Below are 20,776 nucleotides of genomic sequence, written 5' to 3' on the forward strand. Positions count from 1 at the left end.
TATAATATTGTTCTTTGTTGTCCCAGGAATCAATATACCAAAAATCAGATAAAACGGATAATTAGATCAAATCAAAATTTAATGTTAAAAAAGTAAAAAAAATCAATATGTTTAAAACGGACATTCTTGTAATGATTATAGAGTTGCTACGCTTTCTAGATCGTACCTAACTACTACAGTAGTCATCATGCAAAGTTTGAAATCGATATGACAATTCTAACATGCCTAAATTAACGAATAAAAGCTATCTATCTTGGACGGATGGACGGACGGACCAACCCTATTTATAGAAAAGCTTCGCTTTTAAAAACGTTGTTTTACTATATAATATATCTACAAACATATATATCAAAAAATATGAAAATACAAATATGAACAGTTAATTCTGAACTAAACCGTTTTTACTTTTAATATCTTAGATATTAAGACAAAAATTGTTTTAAAATTTGACATTGTACCTTTAAAATTATATTTTATACAATAATCCAAACTGTATATAATTCACAAATATCTTCTCATTAATTGTGTACAGACTGATACTGAGACCAAAACACTGTCTGTCGAAATACACACAGATGCGCGGGCACTAACCAATTGACCCTCGGCTAGCATACATTTACTACCTCCCCCTTTTTTGGAACGTCTCTACTTTCTCACCAAATAATATTAAACTTAACATACCATGAAGAGTGAATTGTTTAATTCTTCCTTCCTTTTTAACTCCGCCATTTTTTCATTGTATAAAGACTTTCTTCCCATTTTTTACTGAAATGCAAACAATTTTTTTTTTGGAAATATAAGAATGATTCCTCTTAACTTCTACATATAGTTAGGAAGCTACATTGTAAAATGTCCCTACTGACGTAAACATTGACTTGCGATTATATTAAAAAATATTGGAGAATAGTGTGTGCAAAAATATAATATTGTACTTTGTTGTCCCAGGAATCAGTATAGCAAAATTCAAATCGATCTGATAATTAAATCATATAAAAATATGTTGTTAAAAAAGAGGAAAAATCAACATGTTAAAAATGGACGTACGGACATTTTGGTAACGATTATAGAGTTGCTACACTTTCTAAATTGTACCTAACTTATACAGGGACCACCATGCAAAATTTGAAGTCGATATAAAAATCTAACGTGCCTAAATCAACGAAAAAAGCAATCCGTCACGGACCGACGGACCGACAGACCGTCGGACCGACCCTAATTATAGAAAAGCTTTGCTTTAAAATGTATAACAAAAATGGTCTGTTTTTCTTGCCAAATCCCCGGATACAAAAATCAAAACATTAATCAGCTGTTTCAACTAACCTTCAATTTTAAAGATATTATAATACAAAATTTTTTGCAAAAAACGTTGATTTTGTTAAATAAAAAGTAAGCAAAAATATTATACAATTTATTAAATATTTTTTTATATTTTTTAAAAGCAAAAAAAATCTTAATTTCGGAGCTATATTAACAATTCTTAAAATCTTCATACTATCGAAACATCCTATTATTTTTACGTCACACTGATAATTTCTAAGACACTAATACGGTGTTCAAAGAAAAAGCCAAAAACTGCATAGATATCTGCAACTTTATATTAACACCTTCACTATAGAAAACAAGAGCTTCTTTGTTTTTACCTGGAACTAAGAAATATTCAGCTCATTTGAAGTTTGACTTCCTTCTTTGTATTTCTCGGGAAGGTGGAGATATTCTCCCCCCAAAATAGGTAAATAAACCTACCTTTGATCTATGAGAAGCATCACTGTAAAGGAGAACCATATAGGTTCTGCAGTTAGTTAGAACATTTGCTACAATTACACACACATACAGGACTCCTGATACTTTTATATAAAGATTGATAATATATGTTAGTATTTGATGTAGAAGGTCGATCTGAAATCGACGAATTCACTTGCTTTAATATTTCATTTGAAATATTCGGACATTTATTATTTTTCAGATAACAAGAAGGAAATAATAGAAGTAAAATTTCGGATCATGTTACTTGTAGATGCAGCACTGCATTTACAAGTAACATGTTTAACTTTGCTAAACCTACAAGTAACATGTTAAAGGGAGATAAAAAAAAGGAGATAGGCAGACAATGTTAGTTATATTTTTGTTGAAAATAAGCTTTTTAGTCATTTCTAAAGAACTTCAAAACCCCAAACAACTTCCTTCATCTTGAACCAAATTAAACCAGAACCTTCTTACAAAGTTATTTGGATGAATACATGTGGAGGGATCGCTATAATGATAATGAATTTTACAATTTGCTATTCAATATCATGAGTAATTATTTAATAATATTTTTGCATATATTCAAAACCATTACTAATAAATGTTTAGCTAACGAATTAATCTTAATTGTTTCTATTTATAATCATATTAGTATCTCTATAGGGAATGGAGGGGGGATATTGCTGCACCTACAAGTAACATGTATGAGTTTGCTGCACCTACAAGTAACATGTGATAAGCGCTGCATCTACAAGTAACATGATCCAAAATTTCATTAGAATGCAAAGTTATTGTATTTGCTAAATATGTTATTTTTGGGTTTTTTAAAGCATTATGTATTTGTGGTTCAAATTAAAGATTTGACATCCAACTTCCTTGCATGTTTCGAGCCTATATTGAACAGATTTTAGTAAGGAGGAGGGGGACATTAGACTTTCAATTACACTGGTACCCAAAGTTTTATAACCAAGTTATTTAATTATCCGACTAAAAAACTCTTATTAAATTTTGACTGGTTTGTCAGTTTTCAATCTTTATTTACAGTATGGACAATTTTTTTATTATTGAGTATATGCATAATTTTTTCTTCCATTGTCTTACAAACTTTGTATTAATCTAAGCAAATAATGGATTAATAAATAAAGAGTTTCACTCATTCTTGTAATTGTTTTCTATAGTATAGGTACATGTATCAAATAGGTCAACTCTTCAACAATATATTTCCATGTTTAACAGCGTAGCTACTCTATAGTTAATGTGTGTCATTTTGTTCGTCCATATTATAGAAAACTTCCTTTTTAGTTGATAGATTCTTACACAACCTAAAAAAAAATTAAAATGTTTTGTTTTGTTAAGTTAACTTTTTTATCTGTACTAGCACTAGAAATAATCATTCTTCTAATTATTATTTAGATTGTTTGAAAGTTTCTTTTACAAAATTTAAACATTAAATGAGATTATAAAGAAATCTATTTTGAAAGATAACATAGAATTATAACGTCAATGTAATTCTAAAGATTTTTAGTAAAGATTAAGGAATAGGTTTTTGAAGAAATATTTTACCTTGCCCTAAACTCCCCAATTATTTAAAACAAAATTACCCCTTTTTTATATCATAATTATAGGTAGAAAGTTTAAACACTGTCATATTGTAGCAGTCAATCAAGTTAAACGAAACCTCCCAAACGTTTCTAAGCCAACGAATGAGAAAACTTGTTCATAAAACTTTGGGTACTAGCATAATTTACAAAAAAACTTTGGGTACTAGCATGATTAACAGTCTAAAATCCCCTCCCTACTTGATTTAAACAAAAATAAAATTTTAATAATAATATTTTATTCTTGTGTTTATTTAATCTTTCGTTAAACCCAGAAGAAAAATATTAAAAATATAAAGTTTTCCAGCCACGAAAAATAATATTTAAATGGTAAAATATTAATAGTTTTTCCTAAGACAGTTTTAAAACTTTTTTATTTCTTTAAAAACTTGATTAATCTTGCTTCATAGAAAAAAGTTTGTTCAGAACTTTTTTATTCTCTTCAAAAACATGTACAAGAGCCAGGGTTAGGAGTGACACATGAAAAAAAAACTTTGTCGCCTCTCACTTTTATACAAGTGAAAAAATCTTATTCTATTATTTTTTTTGGGGGGGGGGTGTAAGGGGGTGGAACATTCCTCATAAACCCACACAACAATATACCGGGGAGGGATGAGACATTGGACTGTAAATTACACTGGTACCCAAAGTTTTTATTAATACTTTAAAAGCATTTTAAGTACTTTAACTAGATTTTCATTGGTTGGTCCAAACTTTACAATCAATAATTTCAATCTACAGAAGGGGTTATTATGTTTATCATCATATCAATTTATCGTCCATTGTCTTATCCCCTAAGATCCCTGATAAATACATATCTCATTGCCAACGTCATATTAACAACCAACTCGTTGATTGCACGACCTTTGTCTGGGAGTCTTGATTTTGCCTGCTTATCAAAAATTCAACAGCTTGGCAAAGGGAATTATTAAACTGAAATTGATTGTGATTCTTGATGTTATCCTTTTTATTAATTATAGAATTCTAATGAGTATGAATCTTAATGAACTTCTGTCTTTGGTAGATCGTAATTATCATTGATGATTTAATTTTGTAGTTTTAATTATATTTCATTATCCTCTCCCTTCCTGATAAGCATAGATTAAGAAGGATGTAAGATGTTTAAAAGTTGTTGTATTTCCATATTTATTAACCTAGACCCGGTAGCCGCAGCCGAGTTTGCAGCAGTACTTTTGATTTGACGCATCTGCTGAACTGTTGCATGTATTTTCATATTTTGCAATTCCCAATATATGAATATATATAAACTATCCTTATAACAGATCTATGATATAGATGTGTACACAGATAACTACCACCCTCCCTTTTCCAATGACCTTCCTCGTCTGCTAGCAAATTGTTTTCTGCTACTTGGCTGTCCTAATATTCCATTGGTTGATTTTTAATGACCCAATTGAAAGTCGGCACAAGGTTATTGTTATACTCTAATATCCTTGTTACTTTGTGTTTGTCTGTGGCCTAAGATCTCGCTAACCACTGGAAAACTAAAATTAGTAATCCAAAAGTTTTTTAAAATCTGAATCATTTAGTGCAAGCGTTACCAGTTCAGTACAGGCTAACCAACCAATATAACAATTTCATGATATTGATACATAGCTATGCTACTGTTTGAAATACCAAAACCAACCCTCCAACACCCCTCCCTCCATCAAACCCATAAGACTTGTCAAATATTGTTTCACCAAAAGTGTTCATACAATTTAGTAGAAATAACATTGGATAAAAAGGTTTGTAAAAAACAGTATTACTAATCTTAATACTAATAGGATTAGATATCATACAGAATAAAGAATACAGTCCTAATTATAATAAGCAGAATTAGGACTTCTAAAGATTAAATCAATAGTTCAAAAGATGAAACATTGTTTTTTTTTGTACAAACAAAATCAAAATTTCAGGATTTTTTTGGAAACATGTTTGGCCAAGACATTCCAAAATGTTACAGAGAAATACGTTTTACGTAGTTAATTCTACTTATTTCGCTATTTCGTTCTTCGAATTAATTCGTTATTTGGAAGGAACATAACCATCAAAACTTTAGCAATCATAAATCAATCTTTCCTACAGATTTTAATAATTAGAGTTATTAACTCTATTGATTAGAATGACCACTAATGTAATAGAAATAATTCTTGCTGTGAGAAGTTGGGTTATTATTATTGGTAAGGATCTCAATATCCAAGTTAATAGCATAATAGTTATTTCTCGCATCGTATTATAAACAGTTTTCCGCGGATATAGAATGTACAATTATAAGATTAAAACTTGTTTTAATCTTATGATTTTGTCTGAGGCTTCAATATCTAATGAACCGATTCGGTTTCCGATTTAGGAAAGATTCACTTAGTTAGATCCCGTGAAGGTGTTGACCATTTTACATTTAGTTTTACGTCTTGAGGTGGTTTTAGGCTATTCTTATCTCCCAGCCGGTTCGAACACAGATCCCCTAGATACTAGAGGGTGTGCCGCTAGTTTACAATAAAGCCCTGCAGTTGGCAAGATCTTTTTCATAATGAAAACAACGTATAATGTACATAAGTGAGGATTTTTTTTACATCTTTTTGACATACCAAAGAATAGAAATTTCTTAACATTTTTATTTTTTATTTTACGTTGATAATAATACAATAATTAAAAACATTATAAATAGAAAACCTTTATATACGATTCTAATAATGATAAAAATAGATTTAACATATTAAAAGCACAAAATTTATGACATATCAATGTACATGGATAAAAAATCTTGGAAAACCATTACTGAGACACTCTAATAATGATAAAATATAATCTGTATGATGTCATAATTGCCTATCATTATCTTACTTTATGGGGCTAATCATCAGGTATCTAAAGGGATAAGACAATGGCCTATATAGTATACTGATGTACAACCCCAATGTAAATACACAAAATTACCCTTTTTGTATATTACAATTAATGGTTGAAACGTATGGACACTCAGTTATATAAACCAACCTAATAAAATTCATTAAAAGTCCCCAAGGTTGTTAAGCCAGTTAAAACGTTATTAAACAACTTTGAGGTCTTGTGTAATAAACAGTCCATTGTCCCCTCTCTCTCTGCATTATCTTACTTTATGGGGCTAACCATGCAGGTATACAGGGATAGGACAAACTAACAAATCCGCTTGTTGGCGGAAAGGTAATAGGTTCCAATCTCGGCTAAGGCTTATATCTAATGTTTAGCAAAACATAAATTACGTACGGACATTCTGGTAATGATTATAGAGTTGCTACGTTTTCTAAATCGTACCCAACTACTACAGGAATCATCATGCAAAGTTTGAAATCGATAGGACAATTCTAACATGCCTAAATTAACGAATAAAAGCTATCTATCTCGGACGGACGTACGGACGGACGGACGGACGTACGGACGGACGTACGGACGGACCGACCCTAATTATAGAAAAGCTTCGCTTTTAATAATTATAGAAAAGCTTCGCTTTTAAAAATTTGGGTAAAAGAAGTTGTAAAAGTAAAATGGTTTCCTTAATTTTCCGAAGTTTAATTAATAACAATTATGGAAATGAATTGTAAACAAGGGTTTTGATATCTAGAATCAAAGGCTTGTAGTAAAACATCAGTTTAAGGATGGTGCATTTCGAATTAAAAACAATTCAAAAAGTCAAAAATTTCCACTAAAGGTTGCTATATTGCAAATACTTGTTTTATCTGGAAATATCTGGGTTTTCAACCTTAGAGGGTCACAACTATAAAATTGAATTAACTGCCCATTGTCCCCTCCCTTACTCCCTGCTATAATACGATGGGATAAATATCTTTTTTGTAAATCTCAACTGAATTTTCTCTTAGAAATGAACAATAATTAATGTAATCAAACCTATTTTTTTGTTAAAGAAGAATATTAAAAAACATATTAATCTCATTGTTTGAATTGTTAAAATAAATTTGGTGAAGCATCGATTCCGCATTAAATATTTTTTTCACCATTATTTCTGCTAATTATTACAAATTTATGCTAGTTAAACTATTCTCAATTTTAAAAACCCCAGGTTATCATTCGTATAGGTGGACATTTTTTTTCGTATATCATTTTGTTTACAATAGTATATATGGTCTTACTCTAAAATTGTATCAATTTTGTTATACTATAGTATAGAAAATTTGTTGGTTCTACGAAAGTATACCATCGTTATGCAATAATTCTTACGAGGGTACGAGAAATTTTGTTAGTACTAGAGACATATATTATATACGAAAACCATTTTTCGGCCGTGATCCAGTGGGTTAGAAAATTAGTACGAGGCGGTAAAAATTAATACGAATAAAAATTAGTACAAAGCACAAAAAATGTATACGACAAATTTAAAAGAAAAAATTTAGGACCCCTTGCAAATATCGTACGACATTTTAAAAATTGATACGAAGGGATGCAAAAGTAAGCCCAAAATGTTTACATTTCTACTAATTTTTGTAATTTTAAGTGATGCCATCCGGACAGTTTGAACAGAATTATATTTCCTCAAAAAGTATTATTGAGTTAAGGGATATATTTCCATGTGTTTAACTCTGTTTTAGCATAATAAGAGTACTTCATAATTTGAAGTAGGGAGAAAAATTTTATTTTTCAACTTTATCATGACTTGACTTAACTATTGTCTATATTTGATTGACTTACCTCTATAGTTTGAATTTTGTAACTATTAAAATCAAAATATTTCAAAATATTGAAAAAAACAATTAAAAGGGAAACAAATTTAAATAAGATTTACTTCTTGCATTTTTAAACAACCATATATTTTTTAAAAAAACCAAAAAATAAAGTTTTTCTAAAAAGTGAGAGACATTTAGCGGCGAAAATTTTAACTATATAAGGTAGAAAATTGTTACAATCCATTTAAAATGTGCATTGAAAAGTGAATAAAAGCCAGCTTGCCACAATTTTATACACAGGGAGGGAGGGGACTTTGGGCTGTTTTTTTACACTAGTCCCCAAAGTCTTAGTATTGTTTGTTTGCTTAACAACTTTGGGTACTTTTATTGAATTTTCATTGGATGGTTCACAACTTGAATATCATTTATTTGATAGTTTGTTCTTCCAGTAGGAGGGGAGGGGTGGGGTAAAGTGGGTTCTTTGTTTGTTCTTTTAGCCAGCTACAAGTTTCACTTTATTAAAGTACATGATAATCTAGTGTAAAATCCATTTAATAATAACCCATTATATAATACTAGCAGTTACGCCCCTAGAATCTTGTGGCTCTGTATTTAAAGGGGAGAGAAAAAGCCTAAAACCTTCCCAAAACTTAAAATAGAATAGCATAAAACCAATCTAAGACTTAAAATAAAATAGCCTAAAACCATCACAAGACAAATATTAGGCTTACCTGAAATAGAAAGCCTGATCAGTAGTTATTGAGATCTTAAGTTTCAGAACATAAAGCCTTACTGCTTTATATTATAGAATTCTTCTTTTATATTTCTCTATGTATATCTTTTTAAAAGAGAAGCTTTTCTATATTTAGCGTCAGTCCGTACGTCCGTCCGTACGTAACAGATAGCTTTTTATGTTAATTTTGGCAAGTTTAATAGTCCTATTGATTTTAAACTTTTCAAAATGATACCTGCGGAGGTACGATTTAGAAAGCGTAGCAACTCTATAATCGTTACCAGAATGTCCGTATGTCCATTTTAAACATTGTGATTTTTAACTTTTTTAACAACAAATATTTATGTTATATAATCATCGGATAGATATGATTCCTATTACAATAAGGTACCAAGATTTCAAGCAAAGCAATTCTGTAATCAAGTCCTAAAAATGCCAGTATGTCCTTAAACAGAATTCTGTATTTTAATAAGTTTTGCAACAAATATACATATATTTTTTTCAAAACTTTTATATTTCTATTTTGTAAATAAAGTTCTGACACTCTATAAGGGTTAATGTTCGTCTGTCCTACCGTTTCAGAGCTTAGCTTTTATGCCTGTTGTCATCCTTGTTATTATTCACTTGCAGCAGGGGCGTCCAAGCTTTTTTATTTGGGGGGGTAATTTTATAGAGGTATTTTTTTGGGGGGGTAATCACCCCATTGCCACCCCCCCCCCCTTGGACGTCTATGTGCAGCTGCCCCCCTTTTAGTGTAATAAGGCGACATAAAAATAGCCTCTACCATCTAGGGGCTTAAATCTAAAAATAAGATAGCATAAAACCATTACAGGACCTATGTGAACCTTCCCTTAAAAGAAGAATTCAATCAGTTCAGTAGTCTATGTAATCTTAAGCTTTAGGCAAAAAAATCGTTACTACTTTATATAATAAGATTAAGAGTCTTTCCAGGTTGTTCTTAGTATAGGTAGAATTTTTTTGTATTATGAAAATTATACAAAACATAAATAAGTACTATTGTATTATTTTTTTGTAATTTTGTACAGTCCATTTTTGTACTTAGAAAAAACCAAGAAACAAAATTGAAATTGTAGAGTTAGACAATATTTAAAAAAAAAAAATTCTAAAAAGTGAAAGACACCTAGCAACAAAAATTTGAACTATATCAGGTAGAATTTTTTTTTATTATGAAAATTATACAAAATATACAAAAGTACTATTGTATTATTTTTTGTAATTTTGTACTGTCCTTTTTTTTGGCTAAGTCCCTTAATCTTTTTCTTGTACATGTTGTATCAATTTTGTACTCAAAAATAAAATTAAAATTGTAGAATTAAACATTTTTTTTGTCAAATTCTAAATTTTTTTTTATGTTCAAAAAATGTTTTTAAAAATATTTCCTAAGTCCTCAGTTTTGGAACTTATCAAAATTAAGGTTATTGTATGTTTTTGGTTGTCCAATTGTATACATTTTTAAAATTTTGTTAGAGTCAAAATATTGGAATGTTGGAAAATATTTTTGAAATATACTATCATACAAAAAAATTATACAATAAATACTATGTTCATTTTTAGGCAAAGTCCTAAAATTTGGACTTAGCCAAATTTCCAAAACTTTGTACTATTGTATAAAAAAATTAATATAATAAGCATGAAACAAAAAACTGTTTTAAATCCACAAATTATAACCTAATTATTTTTGTTACTTTAGTATACATATTAAAATATTCAGTAAAGTAAAAAAATGTTTGGACTCTGCCAAATTTTTGAAATTAAATACTATTGTACAAAAAATGAATACAAGATATACAATCAGGAAAATGGTATTAGTACGAAAATAAAAAAAAAGTGTACAACATATACAAAAAAAAATATACTAATTAATAAAAAAAAACAGAAAATATACTATTGTATACAAAATTGATACAACATGTACAAGGGGACTTTGCCAAAAAAAATTTACTGTACAAAATTTTAAAAAAATTTATACAATAGTACTTTTGTATGTTTTGTATAATTTTTACAATACAAAAAAAAAATTCTACCTATACTAAGAGCAACCTGGGACGAAGATCTTTTACATAGTGTACAATACATACGCTTAACCATAACGGATAGCTCTGATCGTTAATTTAGACATGGAATTGGAATTGTCCTATTGATTTTAGATTTGGTATGATGATACCTAAGACAGTCAGGTACAAACTATAATTCCATAATCATTACTAATTTTTTTAATATATAAGTTAATTATCTCTATAATCAAGTCCTAAAGATGTAGGTATAAGTATTCCTTTAAACAGTATCCTGTAAATAACGAATTAATTTTGCAACAAAGTTACATACAATTTTATTCTGCATATCAAGCTCTGACACTCTACAAGTCTTAATGTTTTTTGCCCTACCTTGATAAACCTTGTCTTTAATAACAATAACACTTATCGCATCGTATAATAGACAGCTTTCCGCGGATATTAAAATGAAAAATCATAAGATTAAAACCAGTTTTTCTAGCGCCGAGGTGCTGTGATTTTTATTTTAACATTCGTGGAAAATTGACTAATATGATGCAATACATGATTTTTTAGTATCTTTTTCCTAAAATAAAACAATTTGTAGTCATTACAAACAAATGCGCGGATGAAATGAAGCACCTTAAAATTTTTCAATTCGTATTAAACCTCATCCTTTGGTAATCTATCTCTTACAGGGAGAGAGAGAACATTGGACTATAAATAGAAATTTTCCCGAAATTTTATTTTAACAATCTCTAATTTGCTGACTTTAAAATCAAATATAAATCCTGAGTGATAAGGTTAAGACTAGCAATATAAAACCTCTTGTAATAATTTAAATCTACAAATGGGATAATTTGGAATTTACAACAATTTACCGTCCATTGCCTAATTCCTGAACCCCCCCCCCCCCCAAAAAAAAAAAAGAAAAATTTCCCTCCCCTCCCCCCTAAATTTCTTCTGAACCCCCCTGCTGGTACAATTTAAAGTAAACCTTTAACTGTTATGAAAACTAGAGTTTCAAAAAAAATTCGGCACCCTACCACAAATAAATCACATTTTAATATATGAATTATTTTTGTTTTATATAGATTAAAGGAGGTAGTGTCTTTACAGTACATAATATGGTTATTACATTTTATTTTAATCTAAAAATATGTATCCCTAATAAGATAGATAAACCAATATACAAAGTACATGGATATTTCACCCCATCCCTAATTTTACAACCCTCTATTTGAATGTACTAAAATGTATAACTGTTATGAAATCATGATAATAAAATCTATTATAACTATTATAAGTCGGGAGAGGGAAATGGCCTTTTATTATCTTTTTGGTGTTTATTAAAAACATCAGATTTTTCTGGTCTACTTCATTTTTGTCAGTCTGCCAAAGCAAAGATTTTCTATGACAAGGGTCTGTCTGTCCGTATGTAACGCTAGATTTCTACATTAGTTTAAACATGTTAGAAGTGTCTTATCGATTTCAAACTTTGCATGATAATTCCCATAACAGTTAGGTAAGATTAAGAAAGTTTAGCAACTCTACAATAATTACCAGAATGTCCGTAAGTCCATTTTAATCAAGCTGATTTTTACGACCTTTACATTTATATTTTTGCTTTAAACATATCAGCTTGTCAAAATTCCTTTTATCTATATTAAAAATGCTATTTTCTAAAACAATAATATATGTATTTGCTTAATTGATATTTTGTGTTATTTTGAATCCACACCGTTATCCTATATTTTGATGCGCTATGATCGGGCCGTGGTAAAATCTAATAGTAAAAACATAAACTAAACTTTATATTTGTATATTTCATATGAATTGAAAGTAGCAAATCTACTCTATGATCATCTACGGTTTTTATATACAAGTAGAGAGCAAAATGTTTTAATATTCTAAAACCAATCACCCAAACTTTTTTTCGTATTGATCTTTTTTGCAGTCCTTTTTTATATGGTTCTATACCTACTTATTGAAGAATATCAAAATATTTTTATTACGGCCTCCTGGATGGTCAGTCAGATGCAATAATCCATCCAGCCAAAAAAAAAATTCTAGCAGTGGAAGATTTTTTTCTATTTAGTCACATATGACTTATCCATTACCATGAGCGACGAAAATTTGGACCTTCGAAAATTATCTGAATTATTATTCAAATAAAATGCGCAATAACTGCCATGTCTAACCAAAGATGTGGTCGGCTTGTTTGAGATTATGGCTCTAGACTTTTTATATTTATTAATATTATCTTTATTGATCTATAAGGTACTCAAAAAGTTATAAAAATATTTTCAAGTGGGTCATAGTATCACTCAATATCACCTCTTATTCTAGATACAGAGAAAGGTTAATGGATGCAATAAATAACTATTATCATAAAAGGTGATAAATATTTATTTCAATTTCATTGTCTTATCCCTTAAGATCCCTGAAGAACGCAAAAATGACTGAAAAAGCGGCTGGTTTCGCAACTAACAGCTGAGAAAGACCCATGGAACTGACAAATCTTGAGCTTACATTTTCGGCTTTAGGATTATCAAAAGTACAGTTGGCAGCTGTGTCTGAATTTGCTGAAAACTTGGCGGCTGAACACAACTGCAGCTGAAGCTGACTTTGGTTCCATGGCTGTAATTTTGGGGGACCCTAATTTTTGAGTGTTTTGTGACAAAAGTTTTGATAGCTATGTCAATGGATCTTCATACAATAGATTCAATTATGTCAGAGTTGCTATAATCAAAAACAAAAAATTCTAGAATAAAAAGAATGGCGTTATACAGCTATAAATTTGTACATACATATAGGACATTAAATTTATACGTATTTGTAGGAAGTGTCAATTAATCGTTAAATATCAAATTCTGTGCAGTTTTATTGACACTGTAATTTGAAGTAGCTGCGCTACTTAAAACGTGTTGTTATGCTTTCTATGTATTTCTATTCTTATATCCATCTAGTGTTTATATTCTTCAATAGACAAAACTTGGTGATTCAATTCCATATTGATTTCAACCATATTTAACCCTCCCTATATAAATTAATATTAAAATCATAGAGGAAGTGGATATTGGACAGTAAATTACGCTGGTACCCAATGTTTTATTTTATGGAATTGACTCAATAGATTTGGTTACTTTTGTTGAGTTCTAATTGGTTGGTTTTAGACTACTAGGGTTTAAACTTTTCAATGAAGCATTTTTAGTTATAGAAGGGGTTATTATGAATATCATCATTGTGAATGTGCATTAATTTATTTTTTCCATTTTCATATCACTATTATTATATTATGGAATAACATTTTTTCTGGTCGGGTTAAAAAACCTACCAAAACAAATGAAACAGATATTGACTAAAAGTTTAGATGTATATGGTCTAGCTTCATAATCTTATGAGTGGCTCTATCTAAGCTAGCGTGATACAAAATAAATAAAAATAATATCCTCAAATTATAGTAGTCGGATGTTTATTTGTCTGTCTGTCTCTTAAAATCTTAAAACGGTTGAAAAAATGTAAAATATTTTTATGTTTTGTATTAGTCATTAATAATTTCCCCTTAAAAAATTAATTAATACATTTTTGGTTAAAAATTTATTGATAGTCTATTGTCTTCTTTCTCGATTTCTAAAGTGATAAGAATTTAGATGATAAATTGATATATATCCCCAATGATGATAAACAAAATTATATAAAAAGTATTATTTAGAAAGATTGGACATTGTTGTTTCAAACTAACAAATAAAAATTCAATAAAGAACCAAAGTTTTTAATCAAAAGAATAGGATAACATAATTATAAAACTTTAAGTACCAGTGTAATTTACAGTCTAATGTCCCCTCCCTCCCTGGGTATTGATATGAAAAACGTACAAGCCTGGTCAAATCAAACCCAAATAAAAAGTAAAAATAATGATTATAAGAAATGAAACTCGATATCAATCAAAATCAGTAATAGAGAGAGTCAAACTTTTGGATTTGATAATTTAAAATGGTGATTTCTATGACAAAAATGGGGTATAGTCCCTTTCGTAACATCGCTCCTTATGGGGCGATTCTTTGTATTTTTCACAGTAGCTTTTATCCTATTTCTAGCCACTGCGGGGGGCTCTAACCCTGCGGGGCCAATTACCTAACCCTGTGGGGCAATCACCTAACCCAATATAACCTAAAATAACCTATAAAAAGCAATTTTAAAAATACGACGAATCGCCCCTTATGGAGCGATGTTACGAAAGGAACTATTGCCCAAAAATGTACTGTTTTGTAACAACTAAGGCTGTAAAGCTATGTACTTCAATTTGCTAGCGGCTTCGCCAATAGAATCTAGGAGCTCTGCATTAGAGAAAAGGTAAAGCCTAAAACCATCCTAAGACATAGATATGAAATTAAACAGCCCAGAACCATCCCGAGACCTATGTGAAGCTTCCAAAAAATGAAGAACTCAATCATTTTGAAATCTTAATCTACCTTACACAATAGGATTGAAAGTATTGCTATTCTATTGTTACTAGTGTCCGTATGTCCCTTAGTTTTATTAGATATGCTACGGTTGTCATACTTGTTTTCACAATTCTATTGTCCTATCCTGATACCCATAGATAATAGATTTAATAAACAAGGATGACAACAATGATAAAAGCGAAATTCAAATATATCAGACAAAAATTGTACAAGCGAACGATAAAATCTCTTTATTAGAAGGGCCTTCAAAAGTCAATTACAAAACAAAATATTCTAATGTTCATACCTTTTTGTTCTAGCAATTAGTGGTTAAAAAAGTCGAGAAAAAAAACAGGACGTCCTGACCTTTTGATGATGCTTAAAGTGTTGCTACGCTTTATATATATTTAATAACTTTACAAGTCTGAAATTGGTAGTATGATTCTGATTTGTTTAGAGACAACCAGAAACAAAAACAAAAATAACATAGCTTCGCTTTTGATAATGATAATAATTTTGTTTGATTTTAGATATTGAATCCAATTTAATCGGGAAACATATCTTAGTGAAAAATTGCCCTTCAGCAATCTACCAATTTATAAAAGTCTGGGATCTTAAGGGATAAGACAATGATCGAGAAATAGATAAACAATTATGAAAGATAAGATTAATCCTTCTGTAGATTGAAATTAAAGGTGAAAAACTTTAAACAGGGTCATTTTTACTACCCAAAGTCCTCAAAGTTCTTTATTAAACCAATGCAATGATAGAAATGTTCATCGTATTGTTGAGGACAAGTATAATACACAGTCCAATTTCCAATTCCCTCCTCGACAAAACTAGGATACAGGGATAGAACAATGGATGGTAAATTTGTTCATAATTGTAAAATCTTGCTTTTTGTAGCTAGTATTTAATAATATTTATTAGTAGTTAATTCAATCACGTGATTTTATGTGTGTTTGTACAGGAATTAAGAGAGAAGAATAGAGGTGGCACAAGCTATTTGTAACTCTACCCATGGGAGGACTTTCAAGTGAATATCAGTCAAGAGCGTCAAAAATATAAACACAGCAAAGTTGCTACAAAAGAACAGAAAGCAATTGGCTAGTAGACGAAAAGTGTCCCCAAAATTGTGGCCAGGTGGTTGTCTGAGTTACACATCTATACTTATACATTCATTGTACGGGTCAGTAGAATGAATCTCGCTGAAAAAAAGAGATATCCAACTTTTATTTCATTGATCTGACGTACATACGGAAAAAACCTATGGAATTACAAGTTTTAAGATAGCTTCGCTACTGAAAAGGACGTTCAGACATTGTAAATACAAGAGTATCCCCACTATCTTCGAGACATCTCTAAATCCCAATGATGTAAAGATAAGCTGTAACTCATTAACCACCAAAATTAAACTTATCCTTTTGTTTCTAATTGAGCTAAATTCTAGACTACTTTAAAACATACTTTTAAGAATAAAAAAAACACTCTAATAGCTAGATTGTCTGTCCCCCAACTACCCCACCCATTCTATTGAACTGTAAATTATACCGGCCCCCGAAGTTTTATAAAAAGTTTTAATTGATTTTAAAAGAAATTGCAAATTTTTAAAACTCCCTTATAAAAAGGTTTAATTTGTTGGCACCCTAAAAACACCTTTGGGACCTCAATTAATTCTTGTTTAATAATGGGTGATCATGTTTATTATCATTGGGGATGTAAATTAAATTATGAAAACCAGAGTTAAAATTTTCAAAACACTAACTAAACATGTTATGTATTAATCTATTAATAAATTGTCTAATTTTAAAGCTTGCCCTGAGTATCTATACATAAAGGTGTAGAAATAAACGATGAGTGTCTGCCTATCTGTTCGTTGCTAATCCTCTTAAGGGAAAAGAAAATGGAAGATATAATGTGTAACTTTACCCACTTAAAAATGATCAATAAAATTGAACTTTAGATTAATATTATACACTATAAGTTTGTATTCACTATTTTAAATGTCTCCAAAGTTTTAAGCTAATGAATAAATAAAATTTTGGGTGCCAGTTTAATTTACAGTCCAATGTAATCTCCACTTCCTGGTTTTTCATCTACAATAATGTTTTTAATAATTCATTATAAAAGCATAGTTTTAAACTCATTATTTTCCATCAATAAGTATGTAACCCTTTTTAAAAAGGGCCATCTGTCCCCCCACTTTATCCCCAAATATATATATACGACGATTGAGTATAGATTAATTCTATATTGTGTTGGATATGTTGAAACCGGTTTGTGGCCATTTCCCTCTCCCCCTTTATGGCCTGAAAATGGGGAACACTATCGCTTTCATGAAAAATCTTAAAAATGGTTTCAATAAGTGGGCTCGTATTAACCCCTTAGCTGACGATAACGTGAACAGTCTTAAATAATTTATTTTAAAAATGTTTTTTTATTTTCATTTGGGGTTTATGGTTTTTAGTGTCGTTTTTTACGATTGTAATAAGTTTTTTTGTATTCATGTGATATTAATGAAATTTCATACAGAGACTACCAACTACTCTAACTAGCTATGTTTAAAATTTCATCGATCTACATTGAAAGGCCAATGAGTTAACGACACTCAGAGACAATCAACATTTTTTATTTAATAGTATAAAAAAAAGACTTTTTTAAATGTAGTACCTACGGACAAAGATTGCATAATTAAAGGGATTTAAACGTAAAAATCGATCATGAAGCATGAAAGAACTGCGATTGTCATTTGTCTAAAGAATCTACACAAAAAGTTTCAGACTCCTATCTTTATTTTAAGTGTTTTTTTTTGCACGAAAAGTTAACGTTAATTTTGTGAAAGGAAAAAATAATTGATCCGAAATTTAAACGAAAAACCTATGGACAAAGATTACATAACTATAGGGGTTTAAACGTAAAAATCGGGCACAAAGCATAATAGAACTGCGATTCTTATTTGCCTAAGGAATCTACACAAAAAAATTCAGACTCCTTTCTTTATTTTTAGTGGGTTTTTTTTGCATGAAAAGTTAATGTAAATTTTGTTACAGGAAAAAAGTAATTGATCCGAAATTTAAACCTAGTAAATGAAAGCTAGCATAAATCCTGCCATGTGGGTCTGCCCCCAACCCCTTACCCCTTACCAATAAATGAGGTCCATATTAGCAACCTAACTATACAACATGTTCTACCTTGTAAATATTTCCATGAATGAGGGATCTTTTATTTTTTCAGTACAGCTTTGCAACCGATAAATATCCGCTAGATTAAAATCAGTTCTCAGCCATACTGAAAAGCATCATATTACAGGCAATTTTCTCTCTATTAATAAACATATAATAAATAAGGCAAACAATACTAAATCAGGACTAATTGGTACCCAAACTTTTATAACCATTAGTAAAAATTGGTTTGTAAATTACATTTGGTACCCAAAGTTTTATAACCATTTGTAAACATTGGACTGTAAATTACACTCGGTACCCAAAGTTTCATAACCTTTAGTAAACATTGGACTGTAAATTACATTTGGTACCCAAAGTTTTATAAACCTATATGGCTATATCCGCTAGATTATAATTGGTTCCATGCCATACTGAAATGCATCATATTACAGACAATTTGGCACAAATATTGTAAGTAATTTAATGGCTTTAGAATCGTTTTCACGTTGTTTTTATGTTAAAAATCGTCCAATTTAACAATACTTTTCAACAAATATTATTTGTAATTTAATGGCTATAGAATAACGTCTTTTAATCCTTTTTTACATGGTCTATATGTTAAAACCGTCCAATTTAACGATACTTTTTATAAAAATATTTTTAGTAATTTAATAACTATAGTATAACGGTTTTTTTAAATAGTTTTTTACATCATGTTTACGTTAAAACCGTCCAATTTAACAATACTTTTTAACAAATATTGTTAGCAATATAATGGCTATAGAATAACCGTTATTTTAATAAATTTTTTACGTTGTTTTTACGTTACAAACCATCCAATTTAACGATACTTTTTAACAAATATTGTTAGTAATTTAATGGCTATAGAATAACGTTTTTCACTTCATTTTAAGTTTTTAACTCTTGTATTTCTATTTTAATATCTGCGGACAGCTGTCTATAATACGATGTGATAAATATCTATTCCAGTAAGGCTTCCAAACCGATTTATATCCGCTGGATAAGAAACTGTTCTAAGCCATATTGAAAAAGTCATGTATAGCATTGTATTACAGACATTTTCCCACAATTACTAAAATAAAAATCCTAAAGAATAATGTCAGTTTTTTTAGCACAGGCCTCCGGCCATTTGGAGCCCACAAAACTGGTTTTAATTGTATACTTTTAATATCCGTGAACAGCTGTCTATAATACAATGCAATAAATAACTATTCTAGTATGACTTCCAAACCAATTTATTTCCGCTGGATAAGAACCGGTTCTAAGCCATACTGAAAAATCATGTTTAGCTTCGTATTAAAGTCAAATTTCCACATTTTCCCACGATTACTAAAATAAAAATCATAAATAATAATGTCAGTTTTTTTTATCACAGGCCTTTATTACAAAACTGGTTTTGATCTTATAATTTTCCATTTTAATATCCGCAGACAGCTGTCTATAATACAATGCAATAAATAACTATTCCAGTATGGCTTCAAACTGATTTATATCCGATGGATTAGAACTGGCTCTATGCAATACTGAAAAATCATGTTTAGCTTCGTTTTACAGTCAAATTTCCAATTATTAAAATAGAAATCATAAAATAATGTTTAATTTTTTAGCATTGGTCTTAGGCACCTCAGGGCAAACAAAACTGGTTTTATTTGTATATTTTTTTATTCTAAATAACTGCGGAAAGCTGTCTATAATACCTATAAATACCTATTCCAGTATGGCTTCCAAATCGATTTATATCCGCTGGATTAGAACCGGCTCTATGCAATACTGAAAAATAATGTTTAGCTTGGTATTACAGTCAAATTTTCACAATTATTAAAATAAAAATCATAAAATTAATGTTAAATTTTTTAGCATGGGCCTTAGGCACCTCAGGGCCCACAAAACTGGTTTTATTTGTATATTTTTTCATTCTAAATTACCGCGGAAAGCTGTCTATAATACAATGCAATAAATACCTATTCCAGTATGGCTTCCAAACCGATTTATATCCGCTGGATTAGAACCGGCTCTATGCAATACTGAAAAATAATGTTTAGCTTGGTATAACAACCAAATTTCCACAATTATTAAAATAAAAATCATAAAATTAATGCTAATTTTTTTACCATGGGCCTTATGCACCTCAGGGCCCACAAAACTGGTTTTATTTGTATATGTTTTCATTCTAAATAACCATGGAAAGCTGTCTATAATATGATGCGATAAATTGATTAATTTCAGCATGTTAGAATTGTCCTATAAATTTCAAACTATGGATTTCCAGCCAAAAAATTGTTGATCAACAGTGCAGTTACTCTTTAATTTATTTGCCTTGTGGCTTTTCTTGGATGTAATTAAATATATAGGTTTACAATTCAAATATTATGCTTATTTTATTCTAAAATCTTTTT

This window comes from Acartia tonsa, chromosome 12, assembly GCF_053477335.1.
Source record: "Acartia tonsa isolate MP-2025a chromosome 12, ASM5347733v1, whole genome shotgun sequence".
NCBI lineage: Eukaryota > Metazoa > Arthropoda > Copepoda > Calanoida > Acartiidae > Acartia > Acartia tonsa.